Below are 21,848 nucleotides of genomic sequence, written 5' to 3' on the forward strand. Positions count from 1 at the left end.
TCAGTTTACTTCCCCAATCTTGGACCAGATTAGAGTTCAGTGTATCTGAGCATTTAGTGAGAAATACTAGAGAATTAGTTAATGAGGAAGGCATTCTACTGGAATTAGGTAGAACACATAAAGCAGAGATTAGTAATGACACAATTAAAAAAGTCATGTCATTTTATGAAGATGACAATAATAGCAGGCTGTGTCCTGGTAAAAGAGATTGTGTTAGCACACATGTTGGTGTCTAAAGTGCATAAGCAAAAGCGCCTTGTTCTGATAAAACTTAAATGAATTGTATATCTCCTTTAAAAGTGAAAACCCTGAGAAAAAGATTGGAATATCAAAGTTCTGCAAACTCTGTCCAAAATGGTGTAACTTGGCTGGTGCATCCGGGACTCAAACAGTTTGTGTTTGCCGTCACCACCAGATTATCAAACTCATGATTGATAATCCCAAACTTAATGATTATAAGGTCTTAGTAGACATCTTTGTTTGTGACAAGGATAACTACAGCTGTTTGATGAATATGTGCACCAAATGTCCAGGTAAGCAGGCAATGTTTGACATGCTCAACTTTTCTGAAGAGTATGATGTGTTCCCAGATACAATAATGTACAAACAGTGAGTAACAGCTGATAGAGCAGAAATTATCACTGTTCTTCAGACCAAAGGGGAGTTTTTCAAATCATTAGTGGAAAAATTGGAAAAGCTGAAAACTCACAATTTCATGTCAAAATTTCAAGCTCAGTTTTCAAGAAGAAAAAGTCAGAATTAGGTGAAGAAGAATGTTTGGTGTTGGCAGACTTTGCAGAAAGCTTTTAATTTCTTGTTCAACATAAGATACAAAGCTTCCAATGGGTCAACAGCCAAGCCACAGTTCACCCTTTTGTGTTCTATTTCAAGGAAAATGATGTATTGCAACACAAAAGTGTCTGTAATTAAGTGATCACTTGAAGGAAAATACAGAAACATTTTATTGCTTTCAACAGACCACATCAAAGAAGTACATTAGCATTAAAAAACTCATCTATTTTACTGATGGTGCTTCAAGTCAGTAAGTCAGTACAAAAATAAGAAGAATTTTGCTAATTTGTGCAGTCACAAAAAAGACTTCGACCATGAAGATGAATGGCACTTCTTTGGATCATCCCATGGGAAAAACTCCTGTAATAGTGTGGAAGTAACAACAAAACAAGAAGTGGCAAAGGCCATTAAACAGTCAGATACTACATTTTGATGAGATGTATTCATTTTGTAATCACAAGCTGAAAAACAACAAGTACTTTTTAGTTAAATCAGATGAGATAGCTAAGATTTCAGAAACTCTAAAAACTGTTTTGACTTCTGAAAGAGTTTGTACCACAAGTATGTTCCTGTGTCAGAAGGCATTGTAAGGTGTTACTTTACTTCAGACTCCAAGGACTATGAAGGCCATCCTGTGTCAAGTACTATATGACTTTCAGTTAAGGAAAAATACTCTATTGCTTGCATGTATAACAATCAACGATCAGTGGTGGGTAGGAGAGAGAAGTGGTAGATATTAGCCTTTAAAATGTTATACAGGTTCATTTTTTCCACCCAGCTGGACCACGTACATCATTTCAAAACTCTCATTTCATAAGACAAAGTGTGGGTACCAATCTGAAAAGTCCTGAGAAAGTTGACATCACTTGAACTAACTAGTGATGGGTCATTCTCACACAATTTCAAGAGAATTATCAGTAGAAATATCACAGCTGTTGGTTGATCACAATAAATAATAAACTTTTATTGCTACAAAAACAGGCTATTTCATTGAAGAATAGTTAAAATTTTGCTGCAATTTACTTTTTCTTCGATAGTGTTTACAAAAATATACCAATATAAAAATAAAAATGACTTCTAGAAAAAAGATGTAAACTACTCGCTGAAATCTCAGTTTGAGTAAGTTTTACAAGCATTTTTGAATCAAAATCGTACTAGGTTACTGATACTGGTTAAATTACGACCTATTATTAATAATTTAAAAATATTGAAAACATCAAACTCAATAACATAGGGGCTAAATATAAAAAAATGTTCAAAGAAGTGAGGAAACCATCTTGGAGCACTTATTTAGTGAGGCAAAATGGTATCGCTTTTAACACGGTTTTCATGATTTTTGAGGGGTTATAACATTTTTATTAGTACAATACACAAGAAGCTTTTTTATTTAACATCTACAAAAACACTGTAAGTTGTGCAAATTTGAGAATTTCATCACCAGCTCCATCAGAGTTATTTGAAACCAAATGTGAATTATAAAAAAAAAGTAGTTTTCAAAAATTCATAAAAATTTAGAGGTATGTCACCATATATAAATATTATATGGTTATGTTTTTTTTTTTTTTTGTCTTCAGTCATTTGACTGGTTTGATGCAGCTCTCCAAGATTCCCTATCTAGTGCTAGTCACTTCATTTCAGTATACCCTCTACATCCTACATCCCTAACAATTTGTTTTACATATTCCAAACATGGCCTGCCTACACAATTTTTTCCTTCTTCCTGTCCTTCCAATATTAAAGTGACTATTCCAGGATGCCTTAGTATGTGGCGTATAAGTCTGTCTCTTCTTTTAACTATATTTTTTCAAATGCTTCTTTCTTCATCTATTTGCCGTAATACCTCTTCATTTGTCACTTTATCCACCCATCTGATTTTTAACATTCTCCTATAGCACCACATTTCAAAAGCTTCTAATCTTTTCTTCTCAGATACAACGATTGTCCAAGTTTCACTTCCATATAAAGCGACACTCCAAACATATACTTTCAAAAATCTTTTCCTGACATTTAAATTAATTTTTGATGTAAACAAATTATATTTCTTACTGAAGGCTCGTTTAGCTTGTGCTATTCGGCATTTTATATCGCTCCTGCTTCGTCCATCTTTAGTAATTCTACTTCCCAAATAACAAAATTCTTCTACCTCCATAATCTTTTCTCCTCCTATTTTCACATTCAGTGGTCCATCTTTGTTATTTCTACTACATTTCATTACTTTTGTTTTGTTCTTGTTTATTTTCATGCGATAGTTCTTGCGTAGGACTTCATCTATGCTGTTCATTGTTTCTTCTAAATCCTTTTTACTCTCGGCTAGAATTACTATATCATCAGCAAATCGTAGCATCTTTATCTTTTCACCTTGTACTGTTACTCCGAATCTAAATTGTTCTTTAACATCATTAACTGCTAGTGCCATGTAAAGATTAAAAAGTAACGGAGATAGGGAACATCCTTGACGGACTCCCTTTCTTATTACGGCTTCTTTCTTATGTTCTTCAATTGTTACTGTTGCTGTTTGGTTCCTGTACATGTTAGCAATTGTTCTTCTATCTCTGTATTTGAACCCTAATTTTGTTAAAATGCTGAACATTTTATTCCAGTCTACGTTATCGAATGCCTTTTCTAGGTCTATAAACGCCAAGTATGTTTTTCTTTAATCTTCCTTCTACTATTAATCTGAGGCCTAAAATTGCTTCCCTTGTCCCTAAACTTTTCCTGAAACCAAATTGGTCTTCTCCTAACACTTCTTCCACTCTCCTCTCAATTCTTCTGTATAGAGTTCTAGTTAAGATTTTTGATGCATGAACTAATTGTTCTGTATTCTTCACATTTATTTGCCCCTGCTTTCTTTGGTATCATGACTATAACACTTTTTTTGAAGTCTGACGGAAATTTCCCTTTTTCATAAATATTACACACCAGTTTGTATAATCTATAAATCGCATATGGTGATGATTAATATTATATAGGTATATGTTAGTAGTATAACTACTAACATATACCTACATATAAAAAAATAATTCAAACTGTGTATGCCTCACCTCTTGAAAAGATTACTAAAAGTGAAATTTCACAGTTTTTCATGTGCTTTCTCATAGAAAGAAGGGAGATAGGTAAATAAATCACTGCCCCAATCTTTTACCTTGAAAAATATGAATAATTGGCTTTTTGTTTCATCCTTCCAGGACCAATAGTTTTTCCATAAACCCTTACCATAAAAAATAGGTGTGCACACTGTAACAAAAATGGCCATCACAGGTAAACTGCTTAAAAAAAAATTTTTTTTTAAATAGTTTTTAAGGTTTTGAAACATGTAGGAAACAAGTGGGTAATTTTCAATTTTGTTTAATTGGTCAAGCAACCAGCCTATGTTTTTTTGGTACACTTCAAATGTCTCTCATCACTTGAAAGGTAATCACCTTTTTTTATAGAAAATTATAGAGATGAAAAATCTTTATTAAAACAAATTTTTCATGTGAGGGATATAATCCATACAATTGACAAATTGTACTCTAAAACATTTAGAGAAAATGTATATGTGATGATCTTTCATTACACTACCAACAAGATGTGCTTTGATTTGTTTTCCAAACAGAACATTTTTGATCTGAGCTAGTAAAAAATTAGAAACCAGATGCAAAAGTCCTTGAAATTCATGAAACTTGGAATGAAGCAAAACTTTTTCATCTAAATAAATACATGCTTCTGAAAATACTAACTACATCAACTGCAAAAAGGTGATTTTCAACAATAAATGAGTAAAGAAAAATTTGAAAAGATAAAATTGCAAATCAAAGACTTTTTCACTTATTCTTCTTTCACTTCCCTATGAAATTTACATAAATCCAGGCAAGATTTATTAAAACTTTTAACAATTAAAAAGAATACTGCTTCAAAGGAAAAGTCTCATTTAAGGAAACAAAATTTGCAATGTGTGACAAACCGCATACACAAAGTCTTGTGATACTGAAGATAAATCACACAAATCTTTAATATTGTATTTACAAAATGAAATAATAAAAATTAAAAAAAAAACAATTTTTCCTGGCTAATAGTGATTGCACAATCCTAGGTAATAAACATGTCATTCTAACTCAAGGAAATTTACTTGATAAATACTATTACGACTAGGTGAACAGTTTATTACAACCTAAATACCTACAATTTCTAATGCGATTGTACAATACATACTTAACAGGAGTAAAAAAAAAAATTAATTTGATTAGATATAAGAGCAATAACTTATTTTAACTCATTTACTTTTTTTAGAAGTAGTATAAATCAAGACATAACAAACACACTTAAGTCAGCATTACTAACTTTTATCTCTAGCATACATGTGATCAAATCACTTGATCTCCGAGAAAAAAATTTAAAGTAAGATTTGAAAACTAATAAAAAATTAAAATTTTTATATATTATTTATAAAATGTCTCTTCACTTTATAAAAAACATTAAAACGTTCAAATCAAAAAAAATCACAAGCAATATAAATAAAAAGTAAAATTTTAAAAATAGATTCAAGAGAAAAAAAGCATTTTGTAAGTCAATTTAATCACGAATTAAATGACCTAAAAGAAATTTTAAACACTTGTACATTCTGATTTTTCAACTGTAGTTCTACATCCTAAACATAAAACTTTGCCTAACTAATCTAATTTATACTATATAAAAAAACCTATTACATTCTTTTACGGAGAAAGTGAAACTTCTATAAAAACCTTTGTGGAAAAGAAACTTTAATAGAATAGGATTCATTTTTTTATGGAGCTCTAATTTTCCAGGAACAAATGCCTGTGGTGTGATATACCAGTCTCATTTGTGGTGTATCTGAGGCAAAATAACAATAATTATTTTACCGTCATAAACCCACAAACATTCAGGTAATGTAAAAAAATCACTAATTCTACATTACCTAACTAAAGTAAAGATTTCTGGGTAAGTTAAAATTCTTGTTTCCTAATAACCCACAATAGCAGCTGAGTTTTACGTGAGCCTGGTAAGTGATATTAGTATATTTTGAAGCGTAGAGCTGAGAATTCTATTTCTTATATATTGAATTATCAGTTACATATAAATCAAACCATACTAGAGCTGAATCTTCAATGAAAAAGTATTATTTCACAAAATCAACAAATTAATCCTACTTTGCTTTGCTTCAATACTTACATATATATGTAAGTATATATATATATATATATACTTACATATATATATATATATATACTTACATATATATATATATATATATATATATATATATATATACTTGGCTTCAACATCCATATATCGAACTGATAAAAATATTACTACATTTTCAATATAAAATAAACAAACTGAAATAGTAATAAACTGCATTTCAAAGTAATTAGTTTTCTGGAAATTAAAAATTCTAAAGTAATGATAAAATTCCAATAAATGAAACCACTTAAAAAACTGATTCCCATAGATCACTCCAGTAAAATTAATTGGTTTGGGTAAACCAAATACAGTATATGGGTGTATACTGTTGCTGGCATTTATTTACTGTTGGTAACTGTTATTAATGCCTAACAAACGGAGATAGCACTATCCCATTCAAAATTTACTATACTGATAGTGAAGTGAAATAAAAAACAAACATTCATAAATTACATTATACAAGATGAAGGAAACTGTGACATATCCATTGAAAAGTTATTGTTGGCATGGGATATTAGCATACTTCATAGGTTAATACAGAATTAATCTCATGGCTTATAGTACATCTCATGGCATACAGTAAAAAAAACGTCAAAAAATTTTTTGAATAAATTTTAGATAAAATGTTAACATTTTACAAATGTTCAATATAACACCACTACAATCCACTATTAGAAACTGATTTCAGCTTTTTCTATACATTGGCAATGACATCAGATAACTGCATTCCTTTCTAGATTCAATTTTAATTTGTAAAATAAATAAAAAATCAACTGTTACCAAGTCAGAAGATCATGAATAATCCTTAAAATTGCAAAATACAAGAATAATTTAGATTGGTTGGTGGATGATTTTAATAAACAAAAATTAAACCCTCTAGTTTTGGAAGATTTCATAAATTGGTGTAAATTTTATATTGAAAATATTGCTAAAGAATTATAAATAAATAAAAAATATCAACTGTTAGAATAAGTGACATGATATTTCACTCGGCCTGATATTTATTATTTTGCTTCATATTTGATACCAAAATTATATCCAGAATTTACTAGTACTTCAAAATGATTAAAATTATCTGCCTATATTATTTCAGCTACATTTCTTGACAGCATGAATCTATGAGCTAACAAGATTTTTTGAACATGATGACAAACACACTGAATTTTTAGATCACTATCGAGAATACTGTGGCAACTTATTATTGTTATTCCAACTTTTGATGCTAGTTTCTTAAAATACATTCTTTTATCACTTCAAACACAATCAATGGCATCTATCAAATAAGGAGGATGCTCACTACAAATTCCATCCGCTCTTTCAACCAATGCTAAATCTGTAATGTCAGTTTTTAAAGCAAAATTTAAAAAAAATGGTGACTAAAATATAGGATAATATTCCACATAGAAAATATTAATAATACTGACTAATGAAAGTAAACTAAATGAAAATAATTACAAAGAACATGACGCTATTGTATACTGTACAATGATTTTATCTTTCTTGTGCTGTAATATGTTCCTTGGCTATTATTTTCTTTATCATTTAATAAATATAACAAAGGTGTATTTCAAACAAAGAAAGAAAAATTAACAAATAACACTCAGTAATTAGCATAGCAAAATTTTAATAAGACTATGACTTATAAGACTACAAGACCTGACTACATTTACTCATACAACATAAATATATTTATGAATACATTTCTCTGGATTTCAGGACTTGTTATTCCATGAGTCCTGACACTACTTTAAGTCGAACTCAATCTTACTAAAGATTAATTTTTTTTAAATTAAATACTTCCCATTGCTATTCATGTTTTTGCTTTTTATAATCTACTGTTAACACTCCATTTAAGTACAATAGCTGCTATGTAACAGCAAGCTTGAATGATCAACCCACATGTCACTGCTATACTATTGTTTTCTGAAACATTGGCACACCATGATTAATCATCTCTTAACTAATGTTAATAGATGATTAACTAATGTTATGTTTAGTAGCATAAACATGACACAACTGTTGTTTACAAAGCATATTTTTATATATTTACAATATTAAGAAACTGACATCATCTTTCAAATACAAAATATTTTATTTTATTTTTTATTTCTCTTTTGCATTTCCATGTGTATAAAGTCCAGTTCTGTGGTTCTGCCTTTTGGTATGGTCCTTTCGACATGTATCATGTATTTTGTTTCATAGTCAGTTAATGCAAGATACAAATTATTCTAAGAGGTTTTTATCATGGTTTATAGTTCAAACTTTTTAAAGTAGTTCATTCACGTGCAAATAGTTATGGTTGAATTTAAGTCTGTTGTGAAAGGTATAAAAAGTGTATAATTTCATGAAGAACGAATGTTTCACTGTAAGAAAATTAAAAAAATGACAAGCATTTAATTGCTATACAAAAGTGTGATGAGAGAACTGCAGCTGCCTGTAACTTTCCCAAGACTCAGGTTCAAAGCCTATGAAAACAAAAAAATAAAACTTATTTGATCTGAGGAGCCAGAATGTTTATTCATCACCCCAAAAAAGAAAATGATACATTCTAAACCAGTTACTGTATTAGATGATTTTGATAAAGGTGTGGTATGGCAAACTGTGAATGAATTTCACCTCAAAGATAGGGGCTGCCAACAGTTCACAAACTCTGTAAAGAACTGAAAATTAAAATTAATTTTAATGATAATGAAACTAATTTAAAAAAAATTCTCAAAGGATTAGCTTTTACGTGGCGCAAAACAGTAAACAAAAGGAAAATTTTAGTTGAAAAATATGACATTAGGCAGAAAAGGATTTCATATTTGCAGACAATCAGTGATTTTAGAAAATACAACTGGGCGATCATATACTTAGATGAATCCTATGTTTTATCATCTCATTCAGCAGCAAAATCACAGGCTGACAACAACAATACAGGACTTCATTTACCAATAAATAAAGGTAAATGCTTAATTATAATTCACACGGGAGATGAAATGGGCTTTATTACAAACGCAATGTTAACTTGGACTCATTAGTTAAAAATAAACAATTATCTAGTACAGGGGATTACTAAAAGCAATGAACATGTTTTTTCGTTGGGTAGCAATCATCACCGTTCCAAGCTCACCGTTACTTGGTGGCGACTGTACCTGAATTTTTATTCTTGTTAAAGTCTTCTTTCTTCTGTATAGGCATTCATCAGCTTATTGTTTTCTATTGACATTACCTTTATTTTCATAACATTCATTTCCATATCATATTATGTAATAGTCATCAAATTATTGAAGTCATAATGTTTATGAAAACAATAACACTGATTTATTTTGTTTCTATGTAGATTAATTGTAGTCAATTGTAATAGTCAAAAGTTAATTCATGATTTCATTTGATTAAAGTTATGTAATTCTAATTTTAAATTCATTTTTAAATGTAATAAAGAAAGTTTACTTGAATAAATCACAAAACATTTGATTGAATAAAATAAAGTAGTTTATTAATGTTAAGATTTTTTTAGTCCACTGAAACATTTTGTAAGTAAAACTTACAAAATGGTTTGCTCTCCCTAAACTTTTAATTCAAAATTTATAATTGAGATAACACAAATGGTATACTTGTTTACCTGCTCAGACAGAACTCTTACCCTTAAATTATAATAAATCACTTGAATTTTCAATAAAATGATTTGTACATGAAATTATGCACAAAATGTAGAGGAAATAAAGAATATATTTAAAATAGCTTGATTGGTTGATGAATATTTACCTTACATGAAGAGTGAAAATAGGAAAATATGCATATCCAGATAAATTTAAAAAAAATTACATTCAATTTTTCAATATATTGAAAAATTATGATAAACAAAACCAGCCTAGCTAATCTACAGTTTTAAGCGATGAATCTTTGGAAAATGTTTTCACATCCTAAAAGCATTCACTATAGAAATGAATTTTGAAGCACTGACAACTAATTGAAAATGCCACCATGATAGAATCCATAAAGCCAAAAAAAAAATTAAAATTCAGTCTGCATTGCATTCAGTCTCATTAAAATTCAAGTTGTGGATAAACTCTGAGAACATGACAAGGAAAAAGAACTACTGCCCACAGTTTTCAATATTTAATTTACAACAGTTTTTATGTATAATATTATATTGTTGTTTTTTTTTTAAGACACAGCATTGTACCAACTTTATATGGATATATAAACAAATAATGGAGTTCTGCAATCCATCAAATTTTCAATCAGATCCCACCATCACAATCAAAGAATAGGAGTTCAGTGAGCTATTTCATAAAGAGAAAAGTACAGTCAATTTTTTACACAAAAATAACTGGATGTAACCATCAATTATAATTCAATGAAAACCACTGCTAGAAGAAAATGAAAATGATTGCAAACAATATCTAAATACTGAAAAGTTCTCTTTAAAAAAAATTCTTTTTTCATGCAATATGATCAAACTTTTCTTCCCCGAGTTTGAGATTAATTGAAAAAATATATTTATATTAACAACTATCACACACTCAAACTGAACAAAACAACAAACAGTTACTTAAGGCAAAATACCTCTAACCACCATGCATTATTAAAAAATTTATGATCAATTTGAAAAAAGATGCTGAAAGCTTAATGCAACAGATTGGGAAAAATGATAACATTTATTACAAAATAAAAGTAGAAGAAAAGGTATCATTTTGCCAATTAATTAAATAATATTAAATATTATTTTAATAAAATGTTTTCTGAATACTCATATAGTTTTTAACTAACATGTCAAAATAAAACTATTTTGTTGTCAGATGCTGACTTGATGCTATTCATTCCTTCCTATTAAGTGCTAGTTTCAAAACCTCAGTAGGTTCAATTTATTTGTTAAATATGTTCTAATCTTTTGTCTTCCTCTACGTATTTTAAAATCAAAACAAATTACAAATTTTTATTACAAAATTAACTACCACCACTGTCTACTCTAGAATATCTCTTAAAACGATTTACTCTATAATTTCTTTTGGTTAATTCATCAAAACTGCAATCAAAACTTATCACTGTACCTAAGCATTTCGCAATTTGTAATTTGGTTTTGGAAAACTGTCCCCAATCATCATATAATTTATCAGATGATCTTCCTGTATTTACTGGTCTCCTCATGTGTGCTTTTTCTATGATTTTTGAAAAGTGTTCACAATCACTAAACTTACACTTAGAGCAAAATTTTGAAAGTTTAGTCCTCTTTTAATATTTTTCACCAAACTTCCACTCTCAAATTACTTTTCCTTTTTGTACTCTACTGCTACAGCATCCCAGTCAAATTATCATTTCCCTTACATATTCTGATTAAATCTAAATTTTTTTTTTTAGATTAAATTACATTTTTTTACCTCCTCATTAACTATGGAAGAAGTTGCCAAACAAATCTGTATCATTCTTGTACACTTGAACTTTAAAAATCTATCATGTCCAAAAAATCCATTCACTGCACTGCTTGTAGTAACTTATTCTTTGCATTATACTGCTACTCATGGCTTCTCAAGATTCTTGTACTCCTCTTTTTGATTCTGTGTTAATAACTGACCAAAATACTTGTTTTTTCATCTCACTTCACTAATTCTTCTTGTATGTACCTTTAACCTACCAAACCTACCAATTTCTTATTTTAAATTATCTAGTCGACCACTTCTAATATTATACCTAAAAATTCAAATGAGGGAATACTTTAACCAAGAGGAAGTAATTATAAAGACTGAATAATCAAAGGAATGGCGAAATACATGTCCTCACAACACACAGATGCAATTGTCCATTGCTTACTATAGTGCAAATAGTAAACGCTTGGCAAACTAAGAGCTTATTTTTCAGGCCATATCAGACATCAATTAGTGGGCATCTTCAACAGCTACTGAAAGCGCCACGAAACCTTTTAGAAATTATTTTTTTGTCAAGTCTCTTTCCAGATATCCCACCCACTAAACTGTTTCCCCACCTATGACAGTATACCACAGACAGATCCCATGGGATTCTGTGGGATCTGGTGACAGTATCCGAGATACTGACACTGCCTATCTGTAACTACTTACTTACTGCCCCTTATATGAAACTAACCATCTTCATACTGGCAGTTGTTCACTTAAACCTGGGACACACCCTGTTGCCTGCATGTATACTCATAATCCATAGAGCAGGATCATTCTTATTAATAAAACAATATCAAATGAATGAATTTTAAAGATTTCTTTAGATTGATGTCAAAGGCAAAAAAAAAAAATATTGGCTGCTCTTTGTATGTCCTTTCTATCCTTCCAAACATTTGGTCAAATTAACCATTATTAACAATAGTAAAAATATACTGCTCAATAAATTAATAAAACACAAATATTACACACACAAATTCAATCAATGCAAATTCTTCAAAGAAAATAAGAAATTAGAACTGATAAAAATCACATGAATAATCAATGTTTTATCTATTACAACAGTTTCTTACAGAAACTGTTTTGATTTTTATAAAAATTAACATTATAAATTTTCATAAATAAAAAATTAAATTATTCTGCTTGAAGAATAATTTGATCCACCACAATTTGAAGAAAACATTCAAAAAATGAAATACAATCTGAAGAAAACTTTTAAAAATATTATTTTGTGTTTATGAAACCTGATGATGTAATACAGCCAGTTAATTGAAAGTAAATAGCGCCGTAATCAATGAATCACTTACAGTCACGAAGTAATAACCACCTCACAGTTTACTAGTAGAACTTTACTATTCATTATATCAGCCTACTGGCTGTTATAGAGGTAATTAAAATACATTTTCACATGTTATGTAAATTACACATTAATCATTCAGTAACAAAAGGCTGATATAATATCCTATAAAAGTTAATATGAGAGATAATAATGAATTTTTTTAACACATGAAAAATATATTGCCCGACGACACTTGAACCAATAATTTCTCCAACACAGTAAAATTTAACAGACATGGCATTTATTACTCCAACTGGTCAAAAGACAATGTCAATTCAAAACAGAGAATTAGCTGATTTTTATAATTATAACACACATTATCAAAAATTCAATTCAATAAACACATTATAGGTAATGAGATAAGTAAATGGTTGACGGGTGAAGATTAGGTTTATGCCTACTTTTAATTTAGTTAGACTAATTCAGAGAATTCTGCTATTCGAAATCATATGATACATTTCTATTATTTCATAATAAACATTTTTTTTACTCTTTTAATAGAAATATTGAGGAAAATAAGATGGAAGCCAATGTTTTAAATCAATACTTATCCTATTCATTAAACCATCAGGAAAATATTTTACGCAAAAGTTGTTTAAAATTTTATAAGATTAAATTAACTATATTATTTTTTTTTACTTATAAAAATCATGAACAACAGAAAAAACATTCTGTAATTTCTAAATTTCTGTAAATTTTATTTCTTATTGAACCAAATAATTTTACTTTCACATTAAAATTGAACTACAAAAACAGATAAGAGACCAAATTAAGTAACAGAAACAAGGGGAAACTGGTAAAATGAGATAAAAGTTTAAAGATAAAGAAAACATTACCACAATAAATGAGGAATACAATGGTCAGCAAAGAAACAATTTAGAAGATAAAAGAAAGATTAAACTGCAAGATAGAAAGGATTATTAAAAGTTTTGGGAAGGAAAGATTCATCATAAATAAGATTGGAAATAAAAATTCTGCAAAAATCAACTATTGTATTTATTGCAACACCATGTTTCAACACATGTGAGAAAATGTCTAAAGTGAGGTTATATAATCTCCAAGTGAAGAGGTGTAAACTGATGTGAATAAGTCAGGTGAGTGAGTCAACTGTTCTTGTGCTGAAGGAGAAAATGGATTAATCTTTCACAGATGGCAGTAAATAACACCAATTATAAAGTCAATTTTGTTTTTCATTCTCTTAACTTTTCCAAAAGGTTAGTGACTGATCAGCACCAAAATTTTCAAGTCATCTTGAAAATATTCTGCAGTATAATTAATTCTAAAAACAGTTTAACTATACTTATAAAAATAAAAAGAACACTACTTTTGTGGCTAGAATTAGAACTGTCTAGTTTTTTCATGTTGCATTATCTTAAGAGCATTACTTTATAGAAAAAAATAAATTTTTCTGTTTAAAATTGCATTCTTCTTTAAAAATGTGTAATTTTTATAACCGACGGCTAGAAAAGTTATAATTCTTTTTTCTAATTCAAGATGAATTGTATCAAATGCAAAAAGCTATCAGATAATGCATTGACAGTTTTGGCAAATAAATATGCACTCTAAGAACTACTGTGAAGTCCAACTCACCTGTGAAGAGGTTTTATAGGCATACATGTTAGAAAATGAGTTGATGGTTTTAAAGAACTAAAAAAAAAAAAAAAGTTGCCAATTGGTATACCATTATCTAACAAAAATTGAACACAGACAGAAGTAATTCTCAAAGCTTAACAGGTATGAAAGCTGTTATGCAGAATATTTTTATTTAGCATCTTCTGATGAGAAACCAAAAATGGTTTTTATTAAATCAGAAGACACATGTAATGTAAACATAACACACCATTTATGAGAGGTAATGATTATGAACACCCAAAAGTATTTATATCTGGTAAGAGATACAATGTTTTTAATCCTATCCAGTGTTAAGTTGATCTCAACTGTTTGAAAAGTACTGACAATTCAAATTGCATTAAATATCTCAATGTTATTTATTTGGCTTCACATACCATAAATCTTTTTTGAGCACCAAGGCACTGGTATTTAAGAGTGTATGAAGTGACGAACAATTTATTAGATAAAATTAAGTAAAGTGAAAGTACTTTTGTTTGAAAGGTTTGAACCTGATCCTGGTAAAAACTTGTTTAATGTAATGAAAAGGTTAAATGTAAAATTGTAATAACAAAATCAACAATCAATGAAAATTTAAAAGTTAAGTAAAAAGAAGTCTTGCAAAAAAGAAACGTTATGAAATTTATGTGGCAGAGAAAGATCCACATTATGCTTTTTAAAAAGATAAACTGTAGTATACAAAGATGATTTTTGCCATTTTATTTCACAATAATATTAGTTCTAAATTTTTGATTAGTTATAACTGCCGGTCTCCTGTCGAACTGCTGATCTTAGTTTGCAATCTCCATGGCAGATTGGTAACAATTCGGTTTTATTCAGAGGTGCTGGATTTGAATCCCGGTCAGGCATTTTTCATACACTACAAAATTCCAATTCCATTCCCATATCCCATGCAAAAGTTTCGAGCTTATGTGACGATATCAAGCAAAAACAAGAATATATTTTATTATTAAAGAGTTTTAAAACAAAAACAGATAGCCTAATGCAAAAACTGAAAACCACCAATATCTATGCAACCGCTATGCTATGTAAAAATCCATAGGTAAATAAAACATCATACACCAACCACAACGGGCAAGATATAAATAATGATTGTTTACTAACACAAGGCCTCAGTTCTAGTATTTCAGTGGGGCATAAATGTTCAAGGCGATGTGCAGATGACTTCCTGCGACCAGTTGTAACTTCCAAAGGCGGTACTGGTAAGTGCAAGATAAAACAACATGTTATGGCAATGACGTAGCACCCCAGTTATTTAATGCTATTTAAATAATAAATCACTAATACAGATGGCACGGCATGATATAGTAGACGCATGGCTCCTCAGCAGAAATTTTCATAAAAATTATTTTACAGAAATTGAATATTGCAGGTGGGAGAACCAGCAGTATAACAAAAACCACATTATCTGACTTGTAAGATTCAACAGGAAATTAAACACGTATCGACCAGATCTAATCCAATGCGGTCACTAAAATTAAAAATTGTAGAATTTAAGGATGCCCCTTCTTGATCAATTTTGGTACACCAAAATAAACTGATCACTTCATAATAGCAACTTAACTGCAAAAGAATGACATTAAATTTACCGAATTTAAATAAAAATTATATTTTTAATAGAAAAAACTGAAAATCTGGTGCAATTTTAAAGCAATAGACACAGACCAATTATCACATGTACAATGTAACACACACACAAATGAACCGCGTGCGTGCGCGGTTAATTTGTGTGTGTGTGTGTGTGTCGGTTTTAAAGCTCATACACTCCGATATTTTTTAATGGCAAATTAAATAATAACTCGTAATTAATATTGCGAACAAATCAGCGAAGGGTAAAATGAACACGGCCACGGTCAAAGCGTAATCGACCTTGAAAAATGTAGGCCAATTAAGATGGAGAGAATTTTATTTACAGCAGAAAATATAAATTGTCTACAACCTTCAAATGAAATATAACTGCAGGTTTTACTTTATGACAAGTCAATTCTATTCCACAATAAATTATCATTCGGTTATCCCACTAATAACGAAAATGTTCAGAAATCTTATTATATCGCTTAGTTTCATAAGATTTGAATTTGTAAGCATTTATAATGATAATAATAACAATAATAATAAGTAGCAACTACTGACATTCACAAATTACATGTAATTAACAGTAAAAAAAAAATCAAGTATATAAAGCGTCGGTTATTAGCTAAATGCCACGATTTACCTCCACATTCCCACATTCTCTTTCACGTCTTAGTTTCAGAATACGGATACGTTATTTCAACGAACACTTCTTATGCCGCTCGGCCGTTCTAGAAAATAGAATTGACACAATGAATCGGATACATAGGAAAAATATCACGTCCGGAATAAAAAAATAATAAATAAATAAAGCATACTTCTACTGCAGGTCAGTGCTTTCATTGCTCTTTTTGTATGCAATACCCGAGCTAAGTGATGCAGTTGCAACTTCAGCCACGCTCTTCTTAATTCAAAGGTGCAAGTATTATTCAAATGAAAGCGAAGAAATATTATACAAAAGCAATTAATTCTAGTTAGTGGCGACTCGTAGCTAATATTAGTGAGGGTACTGCTCTAGAAAGTTTTTTCTGGGCCTTTTCAAGGCCACGGTTAAAGTTTTCTGTAAAATAAAAGGACTGAAAAAATGAATCAAATAGAATATCTGAAAGCAGTATAATAATCTAATTCTACACTTTATCACATTCAAGAATGTGGTACACGGTTTTTAAGCACATTGTACTTAAAACCCGTATTCGATTTAACCGAATAAATAATAAAATGTCAATACAGAGAGTACTTTTTAAAGTTATTAGATTACTTAATAAAATGTCCACAAAAACACTGTAGTCCAACGATGTTTAATTTCAATTTCTATGTACACAGAAACAAATACATAATTGGTTTTTACTAATTACCTTCTCTTTCGTCCTTCCAGCGTGGTTTTGGACAGATCTGGCAATCAAAAAACCCGTGCTTTCCGCAATCTTCTGATCACTACGGAAAAAATCACTTAACCACTTTTATAATCCTTCCACCGACTAAAATAAAAAAGGGAACCAACAAGGAACGTCCAATACACACGCGGAGTAAAAAAAAATATTTTCCACCAGCACGCCAGAGTCGACACTGCGGGAACGGCAGTGCTCTCTCTTTCTCGCAGCCTCGCGTGCAGCTTCCTATGTGCGCATGCGCACAACAGCCAAACATCACGCCGTTGAAACTGTGAGCGCACAGTTCCAAACAAAAATTTTTGTATCTTTTCCATAAACTGGGGATGGCTGCTGACATTAAGCTTAAGGATTATATATTGTACAAGTATAAAGAAAGAATTAAAGAAAAAAGGATTCGTTATATTAAATGTTATCAATAATATCAAGTGTAAATAGGGGTGCTGCAGTTCCACAGTGCCTATACGCGAGCCGCCACTGGTTCTCGTTAAAGCGGCACCAATCGAGATACAGAGCTCTTCACATATTCTGGGTAATATAAAACTGACAGAATTAATGTACTTAAGTTGTCACAATACGTACATTTATTTGCTTAAGAAATGAAAGTTTACTAAACTTCACACGATACTAGAAACTGCTAAGGGAACAGCCACTCGGTTCTAGCCTCGATCAAATTATCCGAAATAGTTCATTGTTAGGCAAAATAAGTAAATCATTAAATACTAACATCAAAACAAGCCATTGTTGATTTAAATTTAAAAGTCAACAAATAAGCCATAATTTAATAGTTCATAATTTCTTAAACGGGGCTCATTTTATTACAAATGTCTGCAACACTTAGAGCCAAAACGTAAGTCACCACAGTAGGGGCTCTTTTAAGACGTTCCGTTAAATAATAAGAGGAATGGTTTTTTACAAAGAAGGAATTTATGTACACCTTTTTGTGAATAGTTATATGACGTATGTAACAAGACAAAATCAATATGTTTGGTCTCTTAGAAGCAGAGATTCTGAATAATAGGATAGGCGTTTCAAAATACCTGGATTAATCTAAGTTATACCCATAAACTTTCAGGGAAAGGATTATTTACCCACACTTCACGACGTTTTAGAATAATATGAAAACGTTACAAAAGGTTCCAGACAAAACTATAAAATCAAAATTATAGAAACCTAAAAAATAAAAGAAGATTCTGATGTAAAATTAGTCTACTAATTCAAATTACCGCACCATTAGAGGAATTATGCCCACAACAACCTAAATAAACCGTAAATACAATTTTAATAGAATAGCAATTCAGAGCTATTAATATCGAAAGTAGCCTCTTTTAAACAAGATTATCAATCTCCGCATTCTTTGACGGTTACCTTTCCCCATCAATCTTCGACAGAAGAAGCTTTTAAAATAAAATGCGAGATATTAACCGGGGTTCTCCGATTTAGAAAATTAAATTCTCATCCGCATTCAAAGATTAAATCATTAAACACGTATCGTTTATTATTTTTAAGTCAAAGGATTTAACAACTGGCGATTTTTGAACGGAAGTAAGATGTGTACCTATAACAAAACACAACGAAACCAGAGATATTATAATGTTGCCACGTAGCAAATATTAATCGGCAATCTAAAATTTTTCTTCATTCATTGATGTCTGTCAGGTGCCACAACCAAATAATGGCTGTAGGCGACCTGACAAGCGAAACATATCATTCCAATGTATATATCTTTTTTTCTTTTTTGGTTGTTTGTGGGCGAAAAGCGCTTGGGTGTTATCATCGCCCGGTAGTTATTATTAAAAGGGTAATATAACTTCAAAATAATAAGCTATACAAGGTGTAAACGTAATATTAATCATATAATAAAAATTTACTAAAACAAGCCAAGAAGGCAAAATAAAGCCAAAAACTAATATCACAGGCAAAGTTGATAAAATAATAAAGATAAAATAATAGAATAAAGAAAGTATAAAAACTTACCTAACTCTGATGGGTTGTGCAAAAATCCCCACCCCGGATAGTAAAATCAAACACATAGAACTAAAAAATCAAATCGAAAATAAATGTTAAAATTATTAAAAAATTCTCCTTACAGAAAAACATATATAAGTATATTAAATCCTTTGCAGTAACCCAATACCATGAAAAAAGAGAAACATTCGCTCCGAAACCCTGCCATCATCATTGCCCAAGACATCACGAATGCTGCTGGGTATATTAAACTGACGACGCAACGCCGCATAACATACGCAGTCCACGAGAATGTGGTGCACAGTCATGCGGCAGTTGCATCGTGTGCACAGGGGTGGGTCTCCTGACATTAGATATTCGTGTGTGATCCTCGTATGCCCCAACCGTAACCGGCGGAGGACCACTTCCTCACGACGAGAATTCCACGCATCTTTCGCAGCAGAATTTGCCCTCTCATTACCAAGAATAATGTATAGCATATTTTAATTTTCAAGAATAATAATCATCCCGTGTCAAGCTAATAAAGAAAGTAAGGAGGGAAGCGATCTTCCTGGCGTCTTTACTGTGCTGCGATGTAGCACATCAGTACGATAAGGCAACGGACAGAGTATAGAAAATATAATTGACTACACACGTCATTTATATTGTGATTTATTTACCTATCTCCCTTCTTTCTATGAGAAAGAACATGAAAAACTGTGAAATTTCACTTTTGGTAATCTTTTCAAGAGGTAAGGCATACACAGTTTGAATTATTTTTTTATATGTAGGTATATGTTAGTAGTTATACCATAGTATAACTACTAACATATACCTATATAATATTAATCATCGCCATATGCGATTGATAGATTATACTAACTGGTGTGTAATATTTATGAAAAAGGGGAATTTCCGTCAGACTTCAAAAAAAGTGTTATAGTAATGATACCAAAGAAAGCAGGGGCAGATAAATGTGAAGAATACAGAACAATTAGTTTAACTAGTCATGCATCAAAAATCTTAACAAGAATTCTATACAGAAGAATTGAGAGGAGAGTGGAGTTAGTGTTAGGAGAAGACCAATTTGGTTTCAGGAAAAGTATAGGGACAAGGGAAGCAATTTTAGGCCTCAGATTAATAGTAGAAGGAAGATTAAAGTAAAACAAACCAACATACTTGGTGTTTATAGACCTAGAAAAGGCATTCGATAACGTAGACTGGAATAAAATGTTCAGCATTTTAACAAAATTAGGGTTCAAATACAGAGATAGAAGAACAATTGCTAACATGTACAGGAACCAAACAGCAACAGTAACAATTGAAGAACATAAGAAAGAAGCCGTAATAAGAAAGGGAGTCCGACAAGGATGTTCCCTATCTCCGTTACTTTTTAATCTTTACATGGAACTAGCAGTTAATGACATTAAAGAACAATTTAGATTCGGAGTAACAGTACAAGGTGAAAAGATAAAGATGCTACGATTTGCTGATGATATAGTAATTCTAGCCGAGAGTAAAAAGGATTTAGAAGAAACAATGAACGGCATAGATGAAGTCCTACGCAAGAACTATCGTATGAAAATAAACAAGAACAAAACAAAAGTAATGAAATGTAGTAGAAATATCAAAGATGGACCACTGAATGTGAAAATAAGAGGAGAAAAGATTATGGAGGTAGAAGAATTTTGTTATTTGGGAAGTAGAATTACTAAAGATGGACGAAGCAGGAGCGATATAAAATGCCGAATAGCACAAGCTAAACGAGCCTTCAGTAAGAAATATAATTTGTTTACATCAAAAATTAATTTAAATGTCAGGAAAAGATTTTTGAAAGTGTACGTTTGGAGTGTCGCTTTATATGGAAGTGAAACTTGGACAATCGTTGTATCTGAGAAGAAAAGATTAGAAGCTTTTGAAATGTGGTGCTATAGGAGAATGTTAAAAATCAGATGGGTGGATAAAGTGACAAATGAAGAGGTATTGCGGCAAATAGATGAAGAAAGAAGCATTTGGAAAAATATAGTTAAAAGAAGAAACAGACTTATAGGCCACATACTAAGGCATCCTGGAATAGTCGCTTTAATATTGGAAGGACAGGTAGAAGGGAAAAATTGTGTAGGCAGGCCACGTTTGGAATATGTAAAACAAATTGTTAGGGATGTAGGATATAGAGGGTATACTGAAATGAAACGACTAGCACTAGATAGGGAATCTTGGAGAGCTACATCAAACCAGTCAAATGACTGAAGACAAAAAAAAAATTGACGTAACCTCTATCTGCGGTCTATCTTGTACCTCGAGTGCTTTGCACGAATCAGAACTGTATGAAAGATTGGGATATCCCAGTCTTTCGACTGAAAATCAATACGGGCAAAATGTGCAAAAAATTTTAAATTACAGAACACCACTTACAATATAACTGACAATGCACATTTAAAATTCGGAACCACTCAGTAAACGCTTAAAATTCAAAACAATTTAAAAGATACTTTATTTATTAAGGAAAGAACAAAAATTATACAATCACTAAATGGAATGTTTCACCGTCGCCAAACATCACCTAACTCCTACTTCGTAAATTCCTGATACTTGTCATACTAATTC

The 21,848-nt window shown here is 30.7% G+C and overlaps 1 protein-coding gene across 2 annotated transcripts in view; it reads right to left on the minus strand.

The window, feature by feature from the left end:
• oys (lysophospholipid acyltransferase 6) overlaps positions 1-21,848 on the minus strand; it is a 103,955-nt gene that overhangs the window by 59,780 nt on the left and 22,327 nt on the right. The window contains exon 2 of one of the 2 annotated variants that reach the window (XM_075375562.1): positions 19,272-19,331. The exons of the other annotated variant lie outside the window; for it this stretch is intronic. The gene's annotated coding sequence lies outside the window, so the exon portion shown is untranslated. The remainder of the gene's footprint in view (positions 1-19,271; positions 19,332-21,848) is intronic. 2 annotated transcript variants of the gene reach the window in all.

This window comes from Lycorma delicatula, chromosome 1 (genome assembly GCF_047948215.1).
Source record: "Lycorma delicatula isolate Av1 chromosome 1, ASM4794821v1, whole genome shotgun sequence".
In the NCBI taxonomy this organism is placed as follows: domain Eukaryota; kingdom Metazoa; phylum Arthropoda; class Insecta; order Hemiptera; family Fulgoridae; genus Lycorma; species Lycorma delicatula.